General features: G+C 37.4%; 1 long non-coding RNA gene across 10 annotated transcripts in view; it reads left to right on the forward strand.

Moving 5' to 3' along the window:
* The window catches only part of LOC121073577, a 225,935-nt gene that overhangs the window by 19,778 nt on the left and 182,296 nt on the right, over nt 1-23,861 (forward strand). For all 10 annotated transcript variants that reach the window (XR_005821818.1, XR_005821816.1, XR_005821811.1 and 7 more), the window contains exon 2: nt 5,683-5,819. This is a non-coding gene — a long non-coding RNA (uncharacterized LOC121073577). The remainder of the gene's footprint in view (nt 1-5,682; nt 5,820-23,861) is intronic.

The raw sequence follows: 23,861 nt of genomic DNA on the forward strand, positions 1-23,861 counted from the left end.
TTGAAACAGGAGAAACACGCTAAATTGAGCAACAATAACAGGTAAAGTATTGCAGTTCAGAAATATGAGAGTATTGCCCTAATTTCAAGCTCTTCAGTCTCTTTTCTATTATTAACATTAACTCTCAGAAATATTTTAATAGCTAAGGGGCCTAAATCTTTTGATCTCAAATTCATAAAGCTCCATTTACTTCAGGAATTGCAAATAGAACAAGGAAGAGTGTAAGTGGTCACATGACAGTTACAAAAAGTGAAATACATGTTTAAATCCATCAGTAAAAGAGAAAATTTATATGAAAATTAAATGAAATTATAAATACATTAGTAACAAGAGCTGTACTATTAAAATTAATTTACAAACCTAAAGATTGGTCCCTATTGATTACTGGATGCATTCCATTACAGTTTATGAAACTAGTAAGATTTATACTCATAGTGTAATAAGGTAAAGTCTTAACATCTGAATGCAGTGAATTAATGCTTTAATTAAAACGAAGAAGCCAGTCTTTGTTTGGTATGTTGCATATTTTATATTAGAGTTCTAGATGTACTTAAGCTACTCAGATATTTGCCCTAAGAACATATTTGACTGGGTAGAAAAAACATACTGTTTTTGTGTAATGTCACTGGTGAGAAGTATGTCGTATTTCTGGTAGAGTAGGACGTTTCAGAGTCCTGGAGCATTAGATGCTTCTTCAAATTTAAAATTTACTCTGTGATGACAGTAGAATGAAAATACTTTGAAACAATGCAAATGACTAAAAGAAAGCAAAATCTGTATTTGTTGACAAAAGTTGTCTTTTATTAGTACTGAATTATGTATGATTATACTACCCTGCCTGCCTGGGAAGTGTTATTTCAGAAGAGGCTGAGAACTGGAAGCAAAGCAAGAACAAACAGTGGCTTGGGAAGTGATGGGCACAGTGCAGGAAATCACAAATCCTAGCAAAAACAATGGGGAAGCTGTCAGACAGCACTCTGTCTTTTTAGGGCAATGTTAATGTTCCCAGGTGAGATACAAAGATTCGTAGGTAATAATTAAGTCCAAGTCTAAAAAGGCCACAAGAAAAAAAGACATGGAAGCAGTTGTTGGTGATTGCTGAAGAGTTTTTGACAGAGAAGTTCAAGCGACATAGTTTTTCTATCTGTTTCACTGTCCTAAAGGCTGATCTAAATAGCTTGAATGTACTGAAACTGGCAGGAAAAAAATGAGTTCATTTTTTTCTTTTTTATTTAATCCTTTTTCTGTGTGCTTTCTGTGTATCTTTTGAAGGAATAAATAATGTTTTGCTGTTGGCTGTTTCAGGGCTGCAGTAATCCAACACTGTGACGGGATCCTGGGGAAAAGGTCTGGTGAAATCATATGCCTCAAAGTTAACTGGTAAAGATTTAGGGATGATGACTTGAAAATCCCTGTTGGAGAACCGTAACAGTGAATAGTTGGAGTTAGAGAGAGGACAGACCTGTTTCCAAAAGGATGGGTCTAAGAGAAAAAATGCATCCAGCTAGAGGAACATCAAAACATGTAGCTGTAGATGTGGTATTCTCTATTGTAACCTGTGCCATCAGTGTCATTATTGCCTGGCTCGGAGGTGTATAGTCAAAAAGAGGAAGCTTGTGGTTTACTGCAGATTGGGAAAATGCAGACTACAAAATGTATTATTTAGTTTAAATGTTAAAAAAGTATTCAGATACTCTGTGGAACAGATGAAGAGGAAACATGATGCTTGTGACTGATTGCTCTGGGAAGGGCATCTGTCATGGTTTTAGGTCCCTGGGAGACAACAGCCATTTTGTTTTTTTTTATTTATTTCTAGGATGCAGGACATAAATATTTTGTACTGCATCCCAATGATGAGCCTTCGTTGTTTTTCCTTTAAGCTAGAAGAAATCACTGTAGACTAAGGTTTCTATTGCTTATGGCAATCTCAGCTTGAAGAAAAAATGTCTTAGCATTCCTGTTATTTAACATTTCTATTCACAGTACTGAGTGAGGAAAGGAAATACATACATGAAAACAACTCTAAATAACATCAGAAGTTTTTGCAATGAGTTTTGTTATTCTTGAATATTCAAGCCTGCATTAGGAGGCTAAGACTGCCAAGTCTCACTGGAGTCATGGAGTTCAATAATCTGGCTGCTGGCAAAGTTCAGGAGAGTGGTCTTCTCTTGGTCTGAATTCCAGGTGCTGTGCTAGGTTGGCTGGAGCCAAGGTGCTTATATGCTTAGATTAGTTTTCTTTAATCTGTCACATTAGAAGAATCAAGTCTTGATGCTTAGAGCCAGACACTTGTACTTAGATGCTTTTCAGCTGAGCTCTGAGAGGCATTTGGAAAAATTCAGGTTCAATCTGAAAAAGCAGCAGCTTCTAACCTTTGTGTACGTCTCCATCTGACAAGCAGTGGCACTGTACATTTCTTACCTTCAGAAATCCGTTGGGTACGCTATCATTTTGATTTTATATCTGTCTTGACATAGGTATCTCCCAGTTTTGCCAGGGGAAATATATTTATTTCATGATTGATATCAAAGTTTCCTCATGTGTTACCTGCCTGAGGCTGATATTGTATTATTCTTGTGCAGAGGCCTACATACTAGAGCTTGTAGGACTGCTCTCTGGAGTTTCTTGACTTAGAGCCTGAAAATTGATTTACCAGGTGATATTAGCTGCCTCTCATATCATGTCAGCTTTGGCTTAAAATATCAGAAAAGACCAGACCCCAACACAATAGCAGTAGTCAAAACACTGCCTGTTCTGCTATCAAGGGGCAACGGAGGGTCAAGAAAGGGTGCTGTAACTTTCTTGCTGTAAGGAACTGCTAAAAGCAGCTGCTCGTTAAAGCTTGATTAACTCTGCAAATTAACAAACTAGTCCAAGCCTTCAGTGATTCCAGGTAGGTCCTTCTTAGTTGGAGGTACTGAAGATCTTGATAAATACCTAATATTTGCTGAAAGTGCAAACAGAAAGGCCTGTGAGGTGTGGCCAGTCACCTACCAAAAATGCATTTCAGGGTCAGGTTTTAGTCAGTATTTGTCCACCTACTTGCAATGCATAAGAGTTAACCCTTCTCTGGCAGACTGGAGCTGGGCTGGCAAACCCCTGGTCCGTGGCATCTATCTCAGACCTTAGTTGGGTTCTAGTCAGATAATTTTCTGTATGCAGTTATCTCGATTTTACAGAGCTGGTCCAGTGGCCTAAATACTTTTGTAACTTGTCTCTGAGTACTCTGTTACTGTCATGTTACCCTGCATCAGTCAAGCAGAGTTAATTTTTGATGTTTACGTATTTTGACTATTAAAAACAATCAGTTTTCACGGTTCCCTTCAATTGTTACTTAGTTGTTGATGTCCCTCTTCTCCTGAAAGAGCAATTAAGCCAAAGCTAACTGCTTTGGTTTTGATGTGGGCTATGAGCAGGCACATGGACTGTTATTCCAGCTCACTTGACATGGAATAACTTTCTGCAGCACAGTAAACTGACCATTTTTTGGAGCTTTCTGTGCCAGTAGGACTGTCCTACATCTTACTGATCCTTGAACAACAAACAGCTCAGAAGAAGGAAAATGCCCATTTGTATTAAGCAGTGGCCAGCTGTTTCCTCAATCTGAAGATCACACGGGTTTTATAAATGTGAGTGCAAGCACTGAAATGTGTAATTCATTTTTAGTCGAATTAATCTCTTCTCCTACAATGAATTGTTCTGTATAATTTTATGTTGTTTTAAAATACCCTGTTAATCAGTTTTTAATGTACTTAAATGTAGCCTTGTGATTTCATTAACTTTGTCGTCTTCTTGTATTATGAGAGAGCACTTCATCTACCCTGCCTATGCTCTTCATTGTCTGGGGTTCTTCTGGCATATCCTAAATTAGTCAATCGCTAATGTGAACTGTGTCAGTCTATTTAATTTTTGTTCATGTGGAACTCTCCATTTCCTTAACAATGCTCATTGTCTTCCTCTTAGACCCCTGCTGTTTCTGCTGTTAGGTTTCTGAAAGAATACTTCTGGTTTATGTAAGGTCATTGTAATTATCTCTCTATTTTCTGTTCTGTTCTCCAGCATTTGTCTGCATGCTGAATAGCTTTGCACATTTATCATTGGTTTTGTAAGATTCTGTTGTATTCATATAATGCTACAAGAAAATGATTTTTCTTCAGTTTTGCAGGGCTGTGGGTGTAGATCTGAATGCTGTCACAACATAGGTGATTGACTTCTATATTTAGTCTCTCTGGTTTAGTCTCAGGTTTCCATAGTCACTTCATACATTATTTCACTGACTGTAATGGAAGCCGAACCAAGCTTTTTGATAGAATTATTAGTAAGGAAAAAATGGTACATACAAACTACCTTGTTGAATTCATGTTGTGTTAATTTATGATACACGATCCAGTTTCGGTCATCTAGATGGATATTTTAAAATACTTTGAGGTATTGACAATGTTTTGAAAAAGTTCTCTACGCTGATAGAAATGTCTGAAAATAATGAAATAGTAATTGGTTTAAAAATTATATTTGTTTCTAAACTATTGAGTAAATGATGATGAGTAAAAGGATCAATAGAATTTGCAGCAAAACAGTCTGTTTCTTTTGTAGTCTGTAAGAGTGTGTGGCGGTTCAGGCCAGAATACTATTATTATTTAAAGATTCATGGACTTAAAAAAATCATTGACCATATGACATTTTATGTTAAATTCAGTCTCAATGATCTAAATTCTGAATATACTAGAATTATCACAGTCCTGTGCCAATCTAATAGAAGGAATGAAACAAGTGCGGTGCAAAAGGTTAAAAAATTATAATACATAAAGTTCTCCTCTACTTGGGGAGACTTGGAGAAGGCAGTATTTTGTTATAAAAGGTAAATAAGTATACGGTGTACTAAATATGTAATAATTATTTTAATGCTGGATACTGCTTTTTTTGATTGCTAGCTAAATGCAAAGCTTTTTGTTACAAGTCAGTAAATGAATACTTAGAATCAGTTCTTCTCAACTTACAGAGTGAGTGGCATAGTCATGCACAAAAGAGTTCATGCTGTGTACATCGAGGTCATATAACACTATTACAGCTTTTGGTTGAACTTGACAGCTAAGAGAGAAACTTTTTGCTCTTCAGCCTGGTTGCATAGTGTTTTATATAGAGCTATGGTATCTCAGAGCATCGCTTGTGAGCTACCAGAGATGGATTTGCAGTCCTTTGGAGGAGGATATTCTCAGAGGAAGAACAGCTGTGAAGCATCTGTGTCACAGCCCAAACTGCAGCACTGTGGTTGTGGTTGTGTTTCTGCAGCCAGACACCATGCTGCAAATTCTCAACCTTCTTTCATAGTATTTATGGAAGCTAACAGTAGCGGTGGGAAATTGGATGTATTCAGTATGAACCCCAGAAGCAGACTGGTGGGATTTAGGTCCCAAACTCCTCTGGATGCCCACTCAGCTTTGGGATCCTGGTTTTATTTTACCTCAGCGTTTTTGTCTGCAATTGGAAATGCTATCAGAGGTTATCTTCCAGTGACTTTGGAGAGAATGGGCTGTACTTGAAGCCTACTTTTTCCAAAACGCTGTTTTCCTTTTCTTGTTACTTATTTCTGTCTTTCCCCTACAGCACATAGCAGTGTTTTTTCAGACAATTTTTCTTCATTTTCTTCAGCTGCTAATGGTAGTTCATTTTTTTCTCTTGCAGCTTTTTTGTACCATGTCCTGCAACATTCCCTCAGCTGAATCTCTTGGGCAGAGAAAGAGTATGTACCTGTGCCCCTATAACATGGCCTTGGGCAGCAGAAGGGTTTATACATCCCATATGGAGCTTTATGACTTCAGGTGAGAAAGAAATAATTGAAGCAGATGAATTTTAAGAGAATTGTTTATATGCAAATGTATTAGTGGAAGTCTGTGATTCAAATGTCTGTGGGCTAAATTACAGAAAAAATATTTCTCATTTAAAAATTCATTATGAAGAGCATAAAATGAACTTCACAATACATTATGAAATAAGAACTGGTGAAATATCAGACTATTGTACAGCAGTCTGATGTATAACTCTCTATTTTCTTCTTTCTATTATTGTTTCTAATTTTAATTATTGATTTATATAATGAATTATTTTTTCTGTCTTCAGGTCAGTTACTTTTAGTATCTTTTAGTATATTCAGCTTTTAAACTACCCCTTTTAAGATTTTTTTTAAACTGTGCTAGAATTCGTAAGGTATTACCAAGTTTAATTACTAGGCGTCCCTGCTGGATTGATAATGTATGCAGTGTTTGACTGCTCTAGCGGAGAGGTTACCTGTCCAATTCCCTCTTTTGTTCATACAATTCAGACTGAACATTATTAATCAAGTAAAATTAATATATTGCTATAATGAAGTATGTGGGCTCACTGTTAAATAAAGCCAACTTGTGCTTATTTTGCACAATGGAGATAATCATCATAAAATATGTTTCCCTCCTAAAAAGAAAGCATTTAGCTAAAGTAATACTGACCAGCCGATGTGCTTCTCTGCTCTTCTTACAGTTTTGTCTCTAAAGCAAAAGGTACTTAGCAAGTGAATTCCAGTAATGATTCTTGACACACACCTCACCCCACTCCCCATTTTTTTCTTTTGTTCTTTTGTTTTGTTTTTGTTTGTTTGTTTTTTGACCATGGAGCTACATATCCTGCATGTTGGACTGGTGTTTTCCTCAATGGTTTTCAAAATTAGGTTAGATCTTCAGCTGTTTATGTTACAAAATTTTTCTTGTGTTTTTCTACCTTAACACTGCTGGAGAATGATCACTGAAAATTTTGAGAGAGCTTATAATCTATTTTTTTCTCTTTATATACTGTAACACTGAGAAGTGATATTGCAGATGGGAAGAAATTAGAATAAAAAACTATAGTTTAGAATATAGTATAAAATATCTTGATGGATAACACCTGAAGTTTTTCTTGAATCGGTATGGAACATATAAATAGTGTCATTATCAAATCAATTCTTGTTTTGAGCAGTCCATGTTAGCCTTGCCCAGTAGTCTTTTCATTGTTTTCAAAATGGGAATGTGCATCTTCTCTATATACATGTATCTATATGTGTATGTGTACATATGTATTTGTATGTGTATCTCCTTTAATTAAACCTCCACCATTTTGTTCTCACTGTACTCGAATCTGCTTCCTAGCTTTGCCTGAAGCCATCTCTGTAGCAGAGGTGTTACAATAGCTGTAGAGCTGTTTACTCCATGTGTGTCAGTTGGAAAACTCTCCAGTACTGAGGAGTACCCAGCTGAGTTGTGATTAACAGATACTTTGCAAAATACACGTATTTCTTCAGTTGTTTTCTTTATGTCTTCCTTTGTGCTAACATCATGAAACCATATGTTTTGGGGGGCAAAAACTGCACAAGGGGTGGTACTTGACTAAGATTTTAGAAGACGCTGTGATACAATTAAATGCTAAAAAGCTGAATCCTAAGTAGTGTAAAATACATGGATCACGTTTATAGAAACTAGATTAATAGTGCAGATTGTTTTTGTTCCATACTGCATTTTGTTTCAGTTAAAATAGAATGTGGAATACTGGTAGAGGCATCATGTGGAAATGCTTACTAGAAAGCTGGAAAGGGATAGAAGCAGAGAGTAGAGACTTCAAAAGATGACACTTAAGAATTCTTACTGCTAATGCAGAACATCTTTGAATCTCATTCATAAAGCAGAAAGCATTCAGACTTACCTGGTTACATTCCAGTGTAAGTCCAATGGGAGTGATGACTTGTTCAGTATTTACTGCTGACATTCGACTTCAGCAGTATCTAAAGCCCTAATGTAGAACTCACTGAAATCAAGGGAAACACACCAGTCACCTTTGACATTACAGATTAGTCTCTGAAACAATTCTAACATGATTTGGTGCATCAGCTCTATCCGTTATTCAAGAGTTATAAACTTCATCAAGATTTTGTTGGGTGACAACTACCTCTGCTGTTCCAGATTCACCCTGTCAGTGCAGTAGTCTATGGTGACAACTGTCACCATATTTCAGGATTCTTTTCAGAAAATGATGGATGTAATTTGTTACAGGAGATAATATTGCATAAGAAATGTATAATAGTGCATAAGCAGGATACAAGTAGCAAACCGTAGTGTCCTCTAGCTGTTACCATGCTCTTTCTGTAACAAAACTGGCTAGCTTTGCTTGTTTTCTGGCAAGAAAGTTTGAAGTAATGTTCTGTAATGTACTGTAATAGACTAGAATACAACAGGCATCAAAGCAAAAGGAGTATCTTTAAGTTTTACAGTGGGATGATATTTCAATATATTACTACCACATTATGTTGTTAACATAGTAATATATTACTATAGAGGACATAGAAAATGGACAAAAAGGGCTGATTATTGATTATAGACCAGTATTTCATGAGAAGTTCCAGTCATGAGAAGTCATGAGAAGTTCCAGTCATGCGGTATGTGCTACTAAGTTAGGAGCTTATGATTTCATCATCCCCGTATTTCTGCGTGAGAACTGGAGCTTAAGTTAGGAAATACTTAATGAGCCAGCATTTAGGAAGATACTTCTATCCTTGTTTATGACTTGTTTGCACTTCTGGGGATTAAAAGAAATGAACTGGGAAGACTAAGTTTGATTTTAAAATCAACAAATAAACAATAAGGGCTGATGGAATAGGAGGAGAAAGCTAAACTGTTGGTTTGGTCATTGAGAGCTGGCTAGGGCTGGATTATGAACAAGATGGCTAAACGTGTTCCAAACACCTGGATGAAGTGAATGAGACCTTTCCTCAAACCTAATCACTTGCCTTTCTGCATCTTTCATTGTCTACATAGTTCCACAAACACTGCTTCTGTTTGGTCATTTATAAGTTTCTCTTAGTAAATGTTAACACCGTATTGCTGCTTTCTTGCCCAAGCTCAAAGCTGCCTTTCCATTGGCACTGCTGAACTAGGAACCTAGTTGTTCACCTCTGCGTTACAAGCAGAGAATTTGGGGGAGCTAAAACCTTTCAGCTTATTCCCTTGCAATCACACACTTGAAAGCTCAGGTCTAAACCCAAATGTGTGGTGAGAATTTTGCTGACAAAAGTTATGAGCTGAAAGACTTGTCTGGTGCGGATCCCTTGTGTTTCTTGCTATTAAGAAAAGGAACAGGTGTGCTGAACTTGAAGGACAGTCAGACAGCTTCCAGGGAGCCTGAGTGTTGACCTTGTGATACACAGTGAAGCAAACACCAAGGACTCAGAGTCCTTGGAATTACTGGCTTGGGCATTGCTAACACCAAAACTGCTGTTCCTGAGGCTGACTAACTGCTAATCCAAACTACTAGCAGTGCTTGCCAGACGAATGGTTGAACCTATAGATGTTTGCAGCTAAAAAAGCCTGAGAAAATTAAAGCTCTGTGTGCACACATTTGCATCCTGGTATGCCTGTGTCTGTAACGTCTGTTTAAATCTGATGGCTCTCAAGTAAAAGTGTTACAGAAATTTTACACAGCTACCCTTTCTGATAGGTGTTACATGGGGGCTCATTCCAGTGTTCATTTAAAGTCAGTGACAAAGATCCCATTACCTTTAATCATGCGGGATCAGGGCCTTAAATGAAATGGTCAATCCTACTGAGCATTTTCCCATGAATATTCGCTTGGATTGCACCATGATGATGCTTTTGAATGCACTAACTTACTTCTATATTAGCTCTTTGTAAATATTCTGGATAAGGAATGTCAGTATCAAGGGAGGTCCATGGAAACAGACGCTGAACAAGCATTCAAACAGTTCTAAACACAGAATTATAGTTTGTAAGCACAACTATTCATACCATCTGAGATATTATCTAGCAAATAAAAACCAAGACACAAATCATGCAATTCTTGGCTTCAGTAATATCCAGAAAAGTCTGACAAGTGAACCCCAAATGCTTCCGAGCAATGAGCTGCTGACATGCAGGGCACAGATAGGGAATTATTTACTAATATTGGTGGGAACACAAGGAATTTTAGGCTATTTGCTTACTTGTACTTTCCTACCCTTTGCAGCAAACAGGAAAATAGTACCTAATTGTCTAAAAGATAACATCTTTACTTTCTAATTGTGAACATGTGTTTTTGGGGTGCAGTCCCTGTTTTTGGAGGCGGTAGAGTTACACTTAGTAGAGCCTGCTACTTTTCATTGGTTTTGATATTACCCTTCTTAGGAGAGCTAAATTTATTCTGACCAAAATGCCTCTACAAGAATTCTACATATGTCACACACATTATGTTATTTCAGGAGGGAATAGGAAAGGAAGGAAAATCCTGTGCAGAATTGCTGCAGAAAACAATTTTTGTACTTTGCACTATTGTTTTGTCTCTTCTACTTCATTGTGGCAGTAGAACTGAATGCAAATGAGAAAAAAAGACCAATCCCAGATACCAATTTTTTGGGACTTAACTTAGAAATTGAATATTCAGCTTGAATTTTTCTAGGCAATTTGCAAGTCAGATTATTTGAAAAATCCAGACAGTGTATTTTTTTTCTTAGGTAGAGGAGCATTTCAGCTTTATCTCATCTTTGTTTTTTGCAGAAGTTGGTGATAAAAGGCCTCTCACTTTGGGACTGTGGATGTGACATTATCTCTCTCCTGTCTCCTTCATGCCTCTGTCTCCCTCAGTTCTGGCAAAGTGCTTTAGAGGTCCAGGGGCATCTCTGTTCTTTTGATAACATGGGTTTTCTCTTGTTTTCCATCTCTTCCTTCTTTTTAAGTATGTTCAGTCACAGATGAAGGGCTTGTTTTCCATACCGATATTCGTACCTTTTGTAATTAATGTAAGAAAACAATGCTTTCTTTTAGGAAAACGTTGTTTGCTTTTCCCTCCACATCACTAACATTTTACTCTTTTGTACAAAACAACAAAACATTTTATGAGGAATTATTTTATACAGTGACCAGTTTTTGATCATTTCTTCACAATGATTGTCTGCAAGAGTGTGCACATGCAGCTCTTTCATCTGAAGGGCCCATTAAAATCTTTCCTCATTTTTCAGCTCTGGGGCTGGATGGATTTTTATTCGGGTCTGCTGAGCTGGGAGAATTGTGAGGAAAGTGTTTGCATTTTAACTAACTTTCACCGGTAAGGTTGATAGAGCAATGAGTTCTGAAAGTGTAGAAAGGAGATTATCTTCATTTTTTTTAAAGTCTTCTCCATCAGGCAAGTTGTTATCTGCCTTTCTTGTTTCTCTGTACTTCTAACCCTTTTGGGAACTGGTTTCTGGGATGTGAAAAGCCAGCCTTGCTCAGCTGCTATTTCACAGTAGGTGTGTTCCAAATACCCACAGCCCTGCACCTTATTCCCCATACACTCATTTTTTTCTGTTTTAATGCAAGACCATAAGTTTTTCTTGCAGCTATAATACTTGATCAGCACCCACCAATTTTGTAAACTTTGGTACAGCACCCTCCAGCCAATAATTCTTGCAAACTTAAAATGTGCAAATTGGGTTGGTTGTCATAGATTTTAAAAAGAATTCAACTCTCCATTAAGTGTGAGATTAGGATTATTGTAATATTACCTGCAAGATCACATTCTAGGAAGAGGTGTTAGTATTTCAGCAGGCCTGAATGAGCACTCAGATAATCTGCCTTGAGGTGAGTGGCTCCCATGGAAGCCTTTAAGAACAGATAAGAGCATCTCCTCTCGGGCGCAGTTGTCACCTTCCTGCAGGGGATGGACAGAATGACCTGAAGGTCCCTGACAGCACTAGGCTCTGTTTATTCCATGATGACTGTGATTTCATTCATTCTACCTGTGGGTTTGTTTTTATGTAAAAGCAAAACAAGCAGAGGTAACATAAGCTTAGACTTCAGAGCCGCCCCTTTTGAAACAGAGCTAAGAGAGGGGATATGCCTTCTTCCCTTGTTACCCTCTTGGGATGGCCTTGCTTTCCCCCCCTCCGCACCTGCTGCTTGTATGAGCTGTGCTCAGGACAGGACACTCTGTATCCCTGCTTCCTACACCCATTCTTCATGGGCCACCCCCATATGTGACTTTGTCCCTACAAGCTAACAGTTCACTTCTGCACGTGCTCTGCTCCTTCCAGCCTCCTTTGTGGCCTCAGCTGCTGAGGCTTTAAATCTGCAGGAGAAAGAGTGTTTTTTCTCTAGAATGACACTTCACATGGCTTGTGTGCTTCCCTCAGCTGGCTTGGATGTAAATCCTGTCTGAAAGTTCAGGGAGTGATAGAATATCCCAAGTTGATGGCTTCTTCCAGCCAGAGCACCTACAAGTCAGTCATCTTAGTATAAAGGAGACACAAAGAGGTTGGCAAGTATCCTAAAAACGCAGGTACATTATTCAAACATTGTCTTAGTCAGTCACCAAATGGTGAAATGTGTCCCCCTCCCCCTTTTGTTTTTTAACTCTTCCTGAACATTTTTAGGGTAAAGCTCTTTGTAATCAACAGTTACACTTCCCAGATACAGTGTATTAGTGTGTTACAGTGTTATTGGTGTAAGCAGTGGTTCACACAAAGCCCAGAAGTTACCGGAGTAAAAACTGTCATAGCTATTGTGGTGATAGTTCATTGTCTTATTATAGTTCTGAGCAAAATAAAACGTTAGTGTGCTTATCTAAATTAGGCAGTGTGCTTTTGATATAGGCCTAATTGATAGGAATCTGTGCTTCTGAAAAAGCCATGCTAAATGGTCCAGAGAAAGCAAGTCTACTAAGTTGTATTTGTTCTATTTTAGGTTCTTCCTGGCATAGTACCCTTATGTCTTAAGGCAATTTAGTAGGTAGTACCTTCAATTTGCTTTTAATCCATTGATGAAAGGCAGAGCCAAATTGTTAATATAATAAATACTGGAAGCAGATTATTTTACTCTATGAGTCTGTTCATTCAGTGCTACAGAAAGACTACTTCTATGGTTAGTTAAGAATTTAGGACACCAATAAATATTAGCAGGAGTCAGTGGAAATAATTCCGTTGACTTCAATTAGATTAGTATCGGTTTCATATGAAATAATAGTAGGAGATAACTCTGTGTATACTGCTTCTGAAATGAGTAACTCATAAAAACAGACTGAAAGAAATACCAAGTTTAGTTACTTTTGGTCAGAGACAGACAAGTTAGGTACCTTCCACAAAGTAATTGAGAAATGCATCTTTTTTAATACATTCCTAAAATCTTTCACATGTGCAAAGTTAATAAAATTAATGTTACTTTGAAGCTTAGCTGTGCTAAACCAGGCCATGGTAAATTTCTTTGGATTATGCAGATCTGCTGTCACACGGAAAACAAGTCGATTACTGCATTTTAGGTAGGAATTCACATAACAATTTGCAGAAATTTTATAACCTTAAGAGAAATAGGATTTAACAGTAGAATAGCTGCCCACAGAGGAAAATGTATTTTTCAGTCAACTCTTCTTCTTGATGTAAAAAGGAACTGCTAGATTGTTAGCTTAAGTTCAGACTGCAAAGTAGCTTGGAGGGAGGAAGTCATCAGAAGTCCTGTGGAACAAGCCAAATTTTTTTTATCTTCAGCAGTAATGTAGGGATTCCAAAGCCGTTACCAAATCTTGCAGGGCATTCCCCTATTTGAATTTTAAGTAATAGAATTCCAGAACGAGCAGACACCTGGAGTAGTACAGTTTGTGACAAGGGGAGCATCAGGCTATATCTGTGATTATTTCATTTTTGCAACTCAGTAAAAAAGAAATTTTGTATTGTTTGGGGGTTTATGGCAAAACTTCATTAAGAGGTCAAGCTTCTTCAGGCTGATTCTGTACCTGAAGCAAGCTGTAATCAGTAGTACAGCTCTGCATAGGTTTGATTAATTCAGCCTTTCGTGTGCTCATGAGATGGATGAACAAAATAAATGCTCCCTGGAATAAGCGATGGATGGTCCTCCCATTTAAATGGCTGGTTTCTCTCCTGGGGGCTAAGCCCCAGGTTGCTTACGCTTATTATGGTTTATTATCCTACTGTACGTTATATGGCCTTCAAGACAGGCTCTTGGTTCCCCACCTCATTCACTACATCTGTAGTCCTAAGGATGTCCTATATGCAGCAAAGCTCTTGAAATTTGCGCAGGTGAAGTATCAACCCAGCCCTGGAGGCTGCTGCCAGTACCAGATACAAGTTTACCAAGATTAACTTTTGCATGAAACTGAATTTATCGCCCAGTTTATGCTGAAGCACATAGGTGAACACAGTAGAGGGGAAAAGACTTTTAAAGGGCTTTTGAAGACATAAATTGGTAAGAGTGCCCTGAAGATAATACACACATTACTAAATGCAAACTATTAGTCTGCTAAGCTCAGTGTTCTGATTTAGGCACTAGTCATGTTGTCAAGATTCACAGAAAAATATTTATAAAAAAGTTACACTTACCTAACTGGCCAAAGTATACTTAATTTGTAGTGAAGACCTCACACTGACTTCTGTGTAAGAGCAGCTTGAGGCCCATGCTTACAAAAGCAATGTAAAAAAAATGCTCTCACCAAAAGAAATGCTAATGGCTATACAATAATTTATTTATATTATATTACGTAACGCACTGAATTTTGGTGACAAAGTCCCACTTAGGCTTGGACACAACTTCAGTTTGCTTCTTTTAATACTTGCTGGGATTTCAATTGGAGCATTGTTTTTGTTATATTACTTGAAGTATGATCTCCTCTACCAATAGTTAATTGAACTCCATTGTAATACTCAGCTAACAAGAAAATAATAGGGGCTTAGTGGATAAAAGTTTTTCTTGTACAAAAAGTAGTGATATTTTTACTCATAATGTTCCCATCCCCCCCTTTTTTTTTTTACCACTCTGTGTAATATTGATGTGTTTTTATTTCTGTCAGTCTTAACCTTTATGAATTCAATCTGATTTAAGAACATTTCAAGAATAAAAACAAACCATGTGGAAAAAAAAAAAAGAAAAGCAGCTTGCATGCTGAAGTTAAGACTGGCAAATACATTTTTATTTTACCATTCTGGATATTTCTGCTCTTTCTACTTTCTTTTGAACGACCTCTTTTTTTAGTTTAATGGCATGATATATTAGGTACACCCAGCAATGCATGAAGTATTTGAGAGGTTTCTGAACATACTTCGGATTTTAATGAACTATTTAGCTTTTTTGCCAATGTCAGTATGCTTCTCTGTTCTCGCAGCTAGGTAACCATCTCTGGAGACTAATGCACTATGAAGATTTTGGTTTTAGCTTTAAAATATTTGTATTTATTAGAAAATGGTATTGCATTAGAAATAGGTGTTGATGAAGTTAAATTCTTTTTAGCCTAGTCTACATTGAAAATGTCAACTATATGAATCATCATATTTGCTTAAGTGGGTTTTATTTCAAATTAGAGAGTGATGTTTAAACAGAAAATCGTTCACTAGAGCAGACCATTGATGAAACAGTAGCCATGTTAAAAAGAGAATATTCTCAGAAACTGCCCAAATCAAAATAAGTTAAACATGAAAATGGTGCATTCCACAAAGCAAAACTGGGACTAATTTGACTCCTGTCCTCTTGGATTTCTGTCTGGATGTATAGAGTTCTTTATCTTAGGAGGAGGGGATACAGCCTTTACATTTTATCCATCTTAACTAGAGAAATATCTGATGTCTTTTTTCCTAAAATGTCTTGATTATGCCTGTGCTTGGCCTTGTTGGCACAGCAGGTAAGTGCTCCGATTAGCCAACACTTACTGACAATGGATAAAATTCAAGCCAATTCCCAAGTGCAAACAGACATTTATTTTCACTGCTTACACTTACACTGCTGGTTGTAGCAGGTTGGCAAGGAGCTTTGGGCAGGCACAGACTCCTCCTGAACAAATCACTAGTACCATTGAAGTTACACGCTTATTTTAATGCCATGATGAGGGGTTGTGGGGTCAGAAAATAGCAATTTCTCTTGGGAAGGTCAGTTTGTTTTCTAAATATTTTCTGAGATACCACCTCATGCAAAATACCTCCTGTTAATTGATAAGGCTGCATTTGGTATGTGTTAGAGAGACTTAATTTCCCTTCTTAAGGTTCAAAGTTCTGATCAAAGATGAAAGTTACTTGGCCACTGTTATAAGCCCAGTGATGTTTTCTGTCATCTCGTTCCTGGCAGTTCATATCACCTGTACGCATTTTCTCATATTCCAAAGTTATTCTTTAATAATTTTGTCTTGTATGATACTTCTTCGCAATCTCAAATGTCAGTTACAGATCATCAGTTAGATTCCTTTCTAAATTGAATTTTAATGTCTAACTCTTCTTTCTTCTTCTATTTATAGACTGCTTTCTCCAGCACAGAGAATACAATATACCATAATTTTGCTTTTTAATCTGTGTTTTTCTTTGTAGCGACTGATAACATTAAGAAACTTCACATAGGTTTAAAAATACACTTCACGTCATTACTAAATATACTAAATTGTTTCTGGGACACTGTTAAACTGTTCCATTTTAGAAGCAAATACCATATCAAAAAAAAGTAGACTATAGAGATGTTGATTATTTCAAATTTAGGTATAGACCAGACTGTGTACATGTGTATAGGTATGTATGTGTATACATTCATAAACACACTTCTTGCTATATATATAACCCTTTGAATTTCTCCTAACATTGTGCAGATTTCCTTGGTAGGCTAGAATTTTCCTTGTTGGTTGTTACATACTACTTCTGTTTTTATAAATATTTTGTACAATTTCAGTTATTTTTAATGAAGTAGATTAAAGAAAATACCTCCTCTAGAAAACAAACAAACAAACTGTTAAACCGTCTGTTAAAAATAAGTTCAATATAATTTACTGAGCTTTAGCATTTTTTCGTGTTTTCAAGAAGATCCATGAAATTTTAGGTGTCTTTTTGCCATGTTAACAGAACTATCTGCACCAATATGTCCAAATGATGACAAGAATTTGAGCTTTGCCTGTGTGTCAGGGCAGATTGAAAGCTCTGAAGCCCCTGCCTTTGCAGATCAGGCTCTGCCCCTCTGATGCTCGTGGTGCTGGCCAGCTTGTGCTCTCTTAACCACTGAGCAGCTCAGCAAGTGCCGTCTTCTCATAACTCCAGGGCCCGACTAGATGGCACATATGCCATCCCCATGGAGAAAATCAAACTTGTCTTGTAATTGCTGTCCCCAGCTGCTCTCGAGTATGTCTTACATGCTTTCAGCAACACTCATGCTGGTAATCAAGCAGAGTGGATTTGAACATGACATGTCTAATTTGAATGTAGAATGGCCTGGAGCCAGACCAAGGACAAAGAAGTAGTATGTTGGGACAACACCAGTGACAGTAGAATGGAGGGACAAGCAGGAGGGAGAAGAAACAGCAACTAGTTCGGCACGTATGGGACTTGGAGGTTAGTGGAGTGGTAGGCAAGGAAGCAGAGCTTTTTGTGCATTAGAGGACCTTGGGATGTTGTAAGCAGTGAGACCATGGCTAGTGTCAAAAACTGGGAGCCAGTGACATGTAGTGGGAACACACTGAACAAGACTGAGAGGCAGCATAACTTGGCAGAAAGTGTGTAAAAGCTAAACATGAAAGTAAACACAGGAATGCAGACATGAGTTAGAGAGAGACTGTGTTAAGGAGTTATTAAAGAAGCCAAAACAAACAACCTGGGAAGAGTACCCAGAGAAGAAGGAATGAGGCTGAGGTTTTGCAGGAGGGAGAAGGCATGGGGACAGGTGGCCATCCTCTGCCTCTGTCCTCAATGTCTGCAACTACCAGTACGGCAGCTGCCCTGGCATCTCCCTAGGAAGAGGCCAGAGAGGTTGATCACCATTTAGCCAGCCAGTCTTTATGTTGTTTGATACTGGCTTTGAAGCAGTTGTTTTCCTTTCTTTTTCCCTTTTTTATTTTTTAATTTTTTTCCCCACTCCAGCTTGGAGTGCTTCAGTTTTCTGTTTTAATGTCACATTCAGAAGAATAGAAAGTCAAAATCAGCGAAGAAAGAGGTGAATGTGTTGAGTGGAAAACAATGTTGGATATTTAACATAATACCTTTGATGTGTTCGGGTAGTAGCAAAAGATATCCAGGCAATGTGTAATAATTATTTTCCAGTTTGTGTTAGCACAGTCTTGTACTCTCACAGTTGTAATTAATGTCACCATTAAGGTGGAACTGTGAGAAGGCTATGCCAGCCAATTAAAATGGTAATACAGCTTCAGGATCTGTTTGTGACCATATTGATTTGCTTAATGGAAAGCTGCTCTGACCTTTTAGAAGCACATAGTGTACTTTTCACACTTTCATAGATTAATCTTATGAAACGTTATTTTAAATTGTCACACAGTAGGCTTGTAGAATTTTATAAATTGCCCCAAAGATGATAAAAACTACTGTGATTTTGTGATAAAGAGCTTTAGAGCACTGACAGCAGATCACGAAAAGTACCTCTAACAGTCTCCTGGAAATCCCCTATGGCAGAATGAAAATTGCAGTGGAGCAATTAGGAAAAGGAAGATGTCTTTTATTAATACACAGGTATTTGTTGTGGTGGCATATATAGTTCAGAAGTGTAATACAGCTATAGCTATCAAAGAAAATTTGAAATGTGAAGAATGGGTAGTTGATGAAGTATAAAAATTGGACTAGAGAGATCTGACATGCGGAAGAAAGCAAACTCTACAAATGAGTCTGTTCAATCAGAAAACATCAGGAATGGACTTTTCCTCAGGTACATTTAGTCAGATATTAGATAGGAGCCTAAAGCAGAATTCCAAACTGGAACCCACCTCCTCTCAAGTTTTACAAATCTGAACCTTCAGATGGAAAAAACCTGTGAGGAAAGTGTAATGGGATTGGAAATTTCTGGAGGGAGCACAATATTTGGAGAATAGATAGAGTCAATTTTAATGGTGATGAAAAAAGGCTATTAAATCTCATAATGGCAGGAAATGCATGTGCTGTCAACTTCATTGCATTGTAAGAGATTCCTTGGTGCTTAAAAATAATGGGAAGTTGTTGAATCATAGTAGGCAATTGTTGATGATTTAGAAATTATGTTTGATACAGCCCATTTCAACAGGTAGGTTCCAAACTTGTTTGTGTAAGCCTCCAGGTGACATGATGAAATACTTGTTAGGGTTAGTGTAGTTAGTAGTAGTAGTAGTTAGTGTAGTTAGTGCTGAGCCTTCTGAGCTTATTAAAACGAGCAAGCAAAAATGGATGGTGTTCTCACCATTCACTATTAAGCACAAGCACTGGATCTCATAGAATTCCTCAAAACACATCCTCAGTGTATTTACAACAGTGAAGACTTTTTGCTTATACAGCTTTCTACCTTCTACTGATCTATTCCAACTGATTAAACATGTACATAACACATAATGATGAAAGGTATTTCCAAGCCCTTGCTTTGCATCCACATGGAAAACCTGGATAATTAGCTTCACATCATTCTCTAGTAGCTCTCCACCTGTGCATATGCCCTCTTTGTAGTTCTTTCTCCCTCAGGGGTCATTAATGATGGACAGTTCACAGCAGGAATGAAATACTCCAGAGTATACTGTGGGGACAGTGGGTGCTTTTCCTCTGGGAGATGCAGTATTTGGGGTCTTCGACTTGGAGACTCATTATTTCCAGAGGCAAGCACCAGATGTGTTTGAGGCTTTCTGTTAGAATCTCTATTTTAGGTCTGTACTGCAGGCTTTTTTTTTTTTTTGTATATGTACCCTCTCACTGAAATTTGTGGTAACTTTGTGTAAGAGCTGAAGCACAAGATGGCCAGTGACCAGGTTGGCATGCCCTGCTGTCACTCGAATAGAACTCTATTAAACTATCAGCTTCTGTTTTGAGTATTCATGTATGAAGACAGATTTTCTTTCCAATATTCACAGGTTTGACAGACAGCAAAATATTTCCGTTTCCCCCAAGCAAACAGCTTGTCCTCATGTAATGACAGTTTTCCATCTGCAAGAACTGCCTTTTTGATTCTACAAACCACCTGAGGTGAAAATGTAACTGACTTGCTTTTCTGTAAACTTGCCAAAAGTAAAATCATTTTGCCTGTAGCAAGAAAGGTTTTCATGCAACTATAGGCACCAACTTCTCTAAAAGTTATATACTTCAGATTTTATCAGAAAAATATATCTGTTGTGTATCTTTTAGCAAATCAACCTATTCTATTCTGAATCAAGAAAACAGTTTATTTGTAAGTTCATGTTTCATATTCACTGGAGAAAGCTGTTGTCAGTCAAATTAGGCCTTGTCTGTACTAAATATGAGTTTCTAAGTCACGGGTGTGTGCCTAAAAAGCAAACCCATTTTTTGGAAAGAGAGAAAACTACAGATACTCAAGAGAGAAAACTCAGATATTTTTTCAGCTCAAATTGAAGTAAAGGTAGTTTTATTTAGACATGTAAGTACATATTTATGTGCCTAACTTTATGCAATCATATTTGAAAATATTTTGACCTGAGGAATCATACATTAATTGTAGATGTTCCAACTGGAGAGAGGAGGATTCACAGAGGAGGGAAAGATGACATGGGAAGAAAAGAAGTAGTTCTTAAAAAATGAATCTGGATTGTAATATTTGGACTAACATCATCTTCTGACAGACTTTGAGGCCAACCTTGAAGTATGATCACCACAGTGATGTGGTTTAGTTTTCCATAGACTGTGATTGTCCCTGTGTTGGAAGATACTTAATAAAACATTACTTGCCTTCACCCTACCTGCATCCCAAAGGATTTGACAAGGTTTATCATTGTCTTTAATGTAGTTCAGCAGAATTCTGGACCCTAAAGAACTTTCCCATTGTGTGCCTACACTACCTTGGATAGCAGGGCAAATCGCAGGCTCTTTCGAGTACAAGGCCCCAGAAGCCTTCAAGCTCACTTCTACTCTGTGACCTAAACCAGTAACATTGCTGGAGAGTTGTCCTTCTCATAAATAAGCAGTTTTTGGATTACACTGATGTTTGCCATAGCTTATTCCTTACTGTGCATCTTATTTATGCAAAAATCCTTCTGCTGTAATTCCTTCACAACCAACAGCTCTGGCGTTTTTCTCCATTTTCTACCATGACATCATCTCAGACGCTTCTGCTTAGTTACATTATTCCCAAGGAAGATTATTGCCCATCAGAAGGCAAAGAGCAATGGCTTTATCCTTTTTGCTGCTGCAGTCCTGTCTGTGCACATCTTGAACTAGTGAATCCAATTGTGTTGAAGATGGGGAAGGTGGGAAGCACATTCTGTAGTTGTGCCTTTTTGGGTAGTCTCTGCCCTTCTTCGTGATGGTAGAAATATTGGTAGAAGGAATGGACTTCAAAGAATATTGCACCTCGTTCTTTATTACTGGAAAGATGGACATTTCTTTAATGAAATTTCATGCAGTGTGTAATGTAAAGTGAGAAAAAGATGAATATGAAATACCCAAGTATTCATTACAGTTGCTTCCCAGGAGAAAAATCTTTGTCCCAGTGAAATCAATAGCAATAGGAGTACCTCTGATGATTTTTGCAGGACTGTTAAAAAAATCAACATGAAATAAGCCTTGGCTGCCTATTTTGTTGTTTCTATTTGCATTTCATCAAGTAATGGAGTATCAGCTACAGCACATTAGAAGAGCAGTCTATATTTTGACCAGCTGTGGACTCAGTAATTTCCTTGTGACAGCTCTTTAAGTCAACATTATTTTAAAATATTTTTAATCACAACAACAAGAAAAATAGTGTGGAAATAACATTACTCCACTAGCAAATTAATGTAAGAATGTATAAAAGTTAAAAATAAAATAGTTGCTGGAGGAGACTCTCTTTAACAATATGCAATAAAGCTTAACGTTTTTACAGTCCACAAATCGATAGTTGAGTCATCTTAAAATAATACAGTAAGAGCTGTTCAAATATAACTCATCAACAATTGTTTGATACCAAGAGTGCTAGAAAAAGTGTTGCAATAACCCAACTTGTAACAGGCGTTCAGAATTTCAAGATAAATCAGTGCAGTAGTGTCTAAAAGAAAAACATGTAGACCACTGTTAAATCATGTTTTTACTTCTATTGAACCAACTAAAATGTTCCCAAAATTAAAATATTTAGAAGAGGTTATTGTTTCACAAGAAATTGATTTAAAGGGGGCGTATTCTACATATTGATGTGTATTATGGACATAAATCATCTTGAAAGTATTTCAAGTGCCACACTGGAGATGGGCAAAGGACATTACGTTTTCTGTGTGAAAGAATTATTAGGCTGCAGCTCCAGATTGGGGCAGTGAATTTTTTGATTCTGCTAGTAAATCATTTCTCTAGAGCTGGAATACAAAGTGTTTCAAGCCAAACCTTTAGCTGTACAGGCACTGTTGACATATCCTTAAATATTCTACATAAAGCACAATAAACAAATAAATTAAAAGGTTCACAATTAAAAGAAAGACAATCTCAATCTAGAATTTTTGTTGGAAATAAAATTTGTAAGGTATTACTACCAAATCACTAAGTTCACCAGATCTCTTCCTGGGACCTGTAGGTTTAAAGTATAGAATTACATTAATGCAGCATTTGCCGTGAAACAAACAACACATAGAAGAAGTTAGATGAAATAAAAGTAGTATGAGGAGTCTTAAAAATTCAGTTGTTTTTTGACCTATTAAACCAAATGAATTTATGCAGTGGTTAAATGGTTCATAGTAGTTGTTTCTCTGCTTGCACACATTTCTTACCAAGGCTATGCTTGTTCCAGAGTCAGAATGTGGAGGAAAACCTGTGTAGCTGTCTGTGAGTGAGGAGAGGGACGAGTATTTTTATAGTTGCCAATGAAGGCAACACAATGAACCTCTGCTGTTAAATACAATGTTTTAGTTTGTAGTAAGTGCAGCATCGAAGCAGTACCTGTTTACTGTCACAAAATCTTACTCTGACTTTTAATACTTGAGTAGCAACAGAATTTTTGTGCATTTATCACAATTTCATTGCAATTCTTAATAATAATTCCTCCCAAGTTGTTATTACGTGGTTCCAAATGCACATAGGCGATTTACAGAGTAGCTGTACAGTGATACTTGGTTAGTTTTGGAAGTGCCTTCTGAAGACACTCCAATTTGTAAATCTTGCAAGTATCAGCACTGCAGTTGTATAGTGAAAGTCCACTCGCTCAGTTATCTTAAATTCTTGTGGTACCTGTTTTTGTGTCAGGCAAAATGACTCATCCTTTATCTCCTTACCTCTGGAAGAAGAAAAAAAAGGTGTTTTAACTCTTCCTCAGTGTCCATCCTTCTGGGAACAATCCCCAGCCTCTAAGGAGAGTTGTGTACGAAATTGGTGAGGAGCCATGGACTAAGGTCACAGACCGATGGCATCTTCTGAAATTCCTTAAACTTCTGAAATCATGTTGCTTTCTCCTTTACCATTCTTTATGTGCACGTGCTGCTGCAAAACCTTAATTTCTTCAGCAACAGATTGTACCAATACAGACTTTGTAACTCTCAGGTTTACTTACACTTAATATCTCAAAATCACACAGCATTTTACCTTATTAGTACTGTTCTACAGTTTGTGGGATAAAGTATCAAGGATTGGAATTGTTGTTCTTCCATCGCATTTCAGTCTTTTTTTAATTGCAAGTTGTAGATCAGCAATAATGAGAGCTTAGGTGTTACTTCATCTAAAGCAGACTTTGCTGCAGGCAGCCTGAGCTCCCCTGTCTCTAAGCTCTCCACGTGCAATGTCTGTTGTATCATGCCTAGCAAAAATGAATTTGGTCGTCATTTATTCAGCAGGAGTATCGTGTCAGTGGCCTAAGAATCGAAGTCTGTTACGGATACATAATCTTCTTACAGTCGTATTAAGTAAATGAATGCCATGTTAGTTCCGGGGTATCTGTTTTTTTGATCATCAGCATATGATCATTTGCTTCACATGACCTCACTTTTCTGGCATA

Source organism: Cygnus olor, chromosome 7, assembly GCF_009769625.2.
Source record: "Cygnus olor isolate bCygOlo1 chromosome 7, bCygOlo1.pri.v2, whole genome shotgun sequence".
Taxonomy (NCBI): domain Eukaryota; kingdom Metazoa; phylum Chordata; class Aves; order Anseriformes; family Anatidae; genus Cygnus; species Cygnus olor.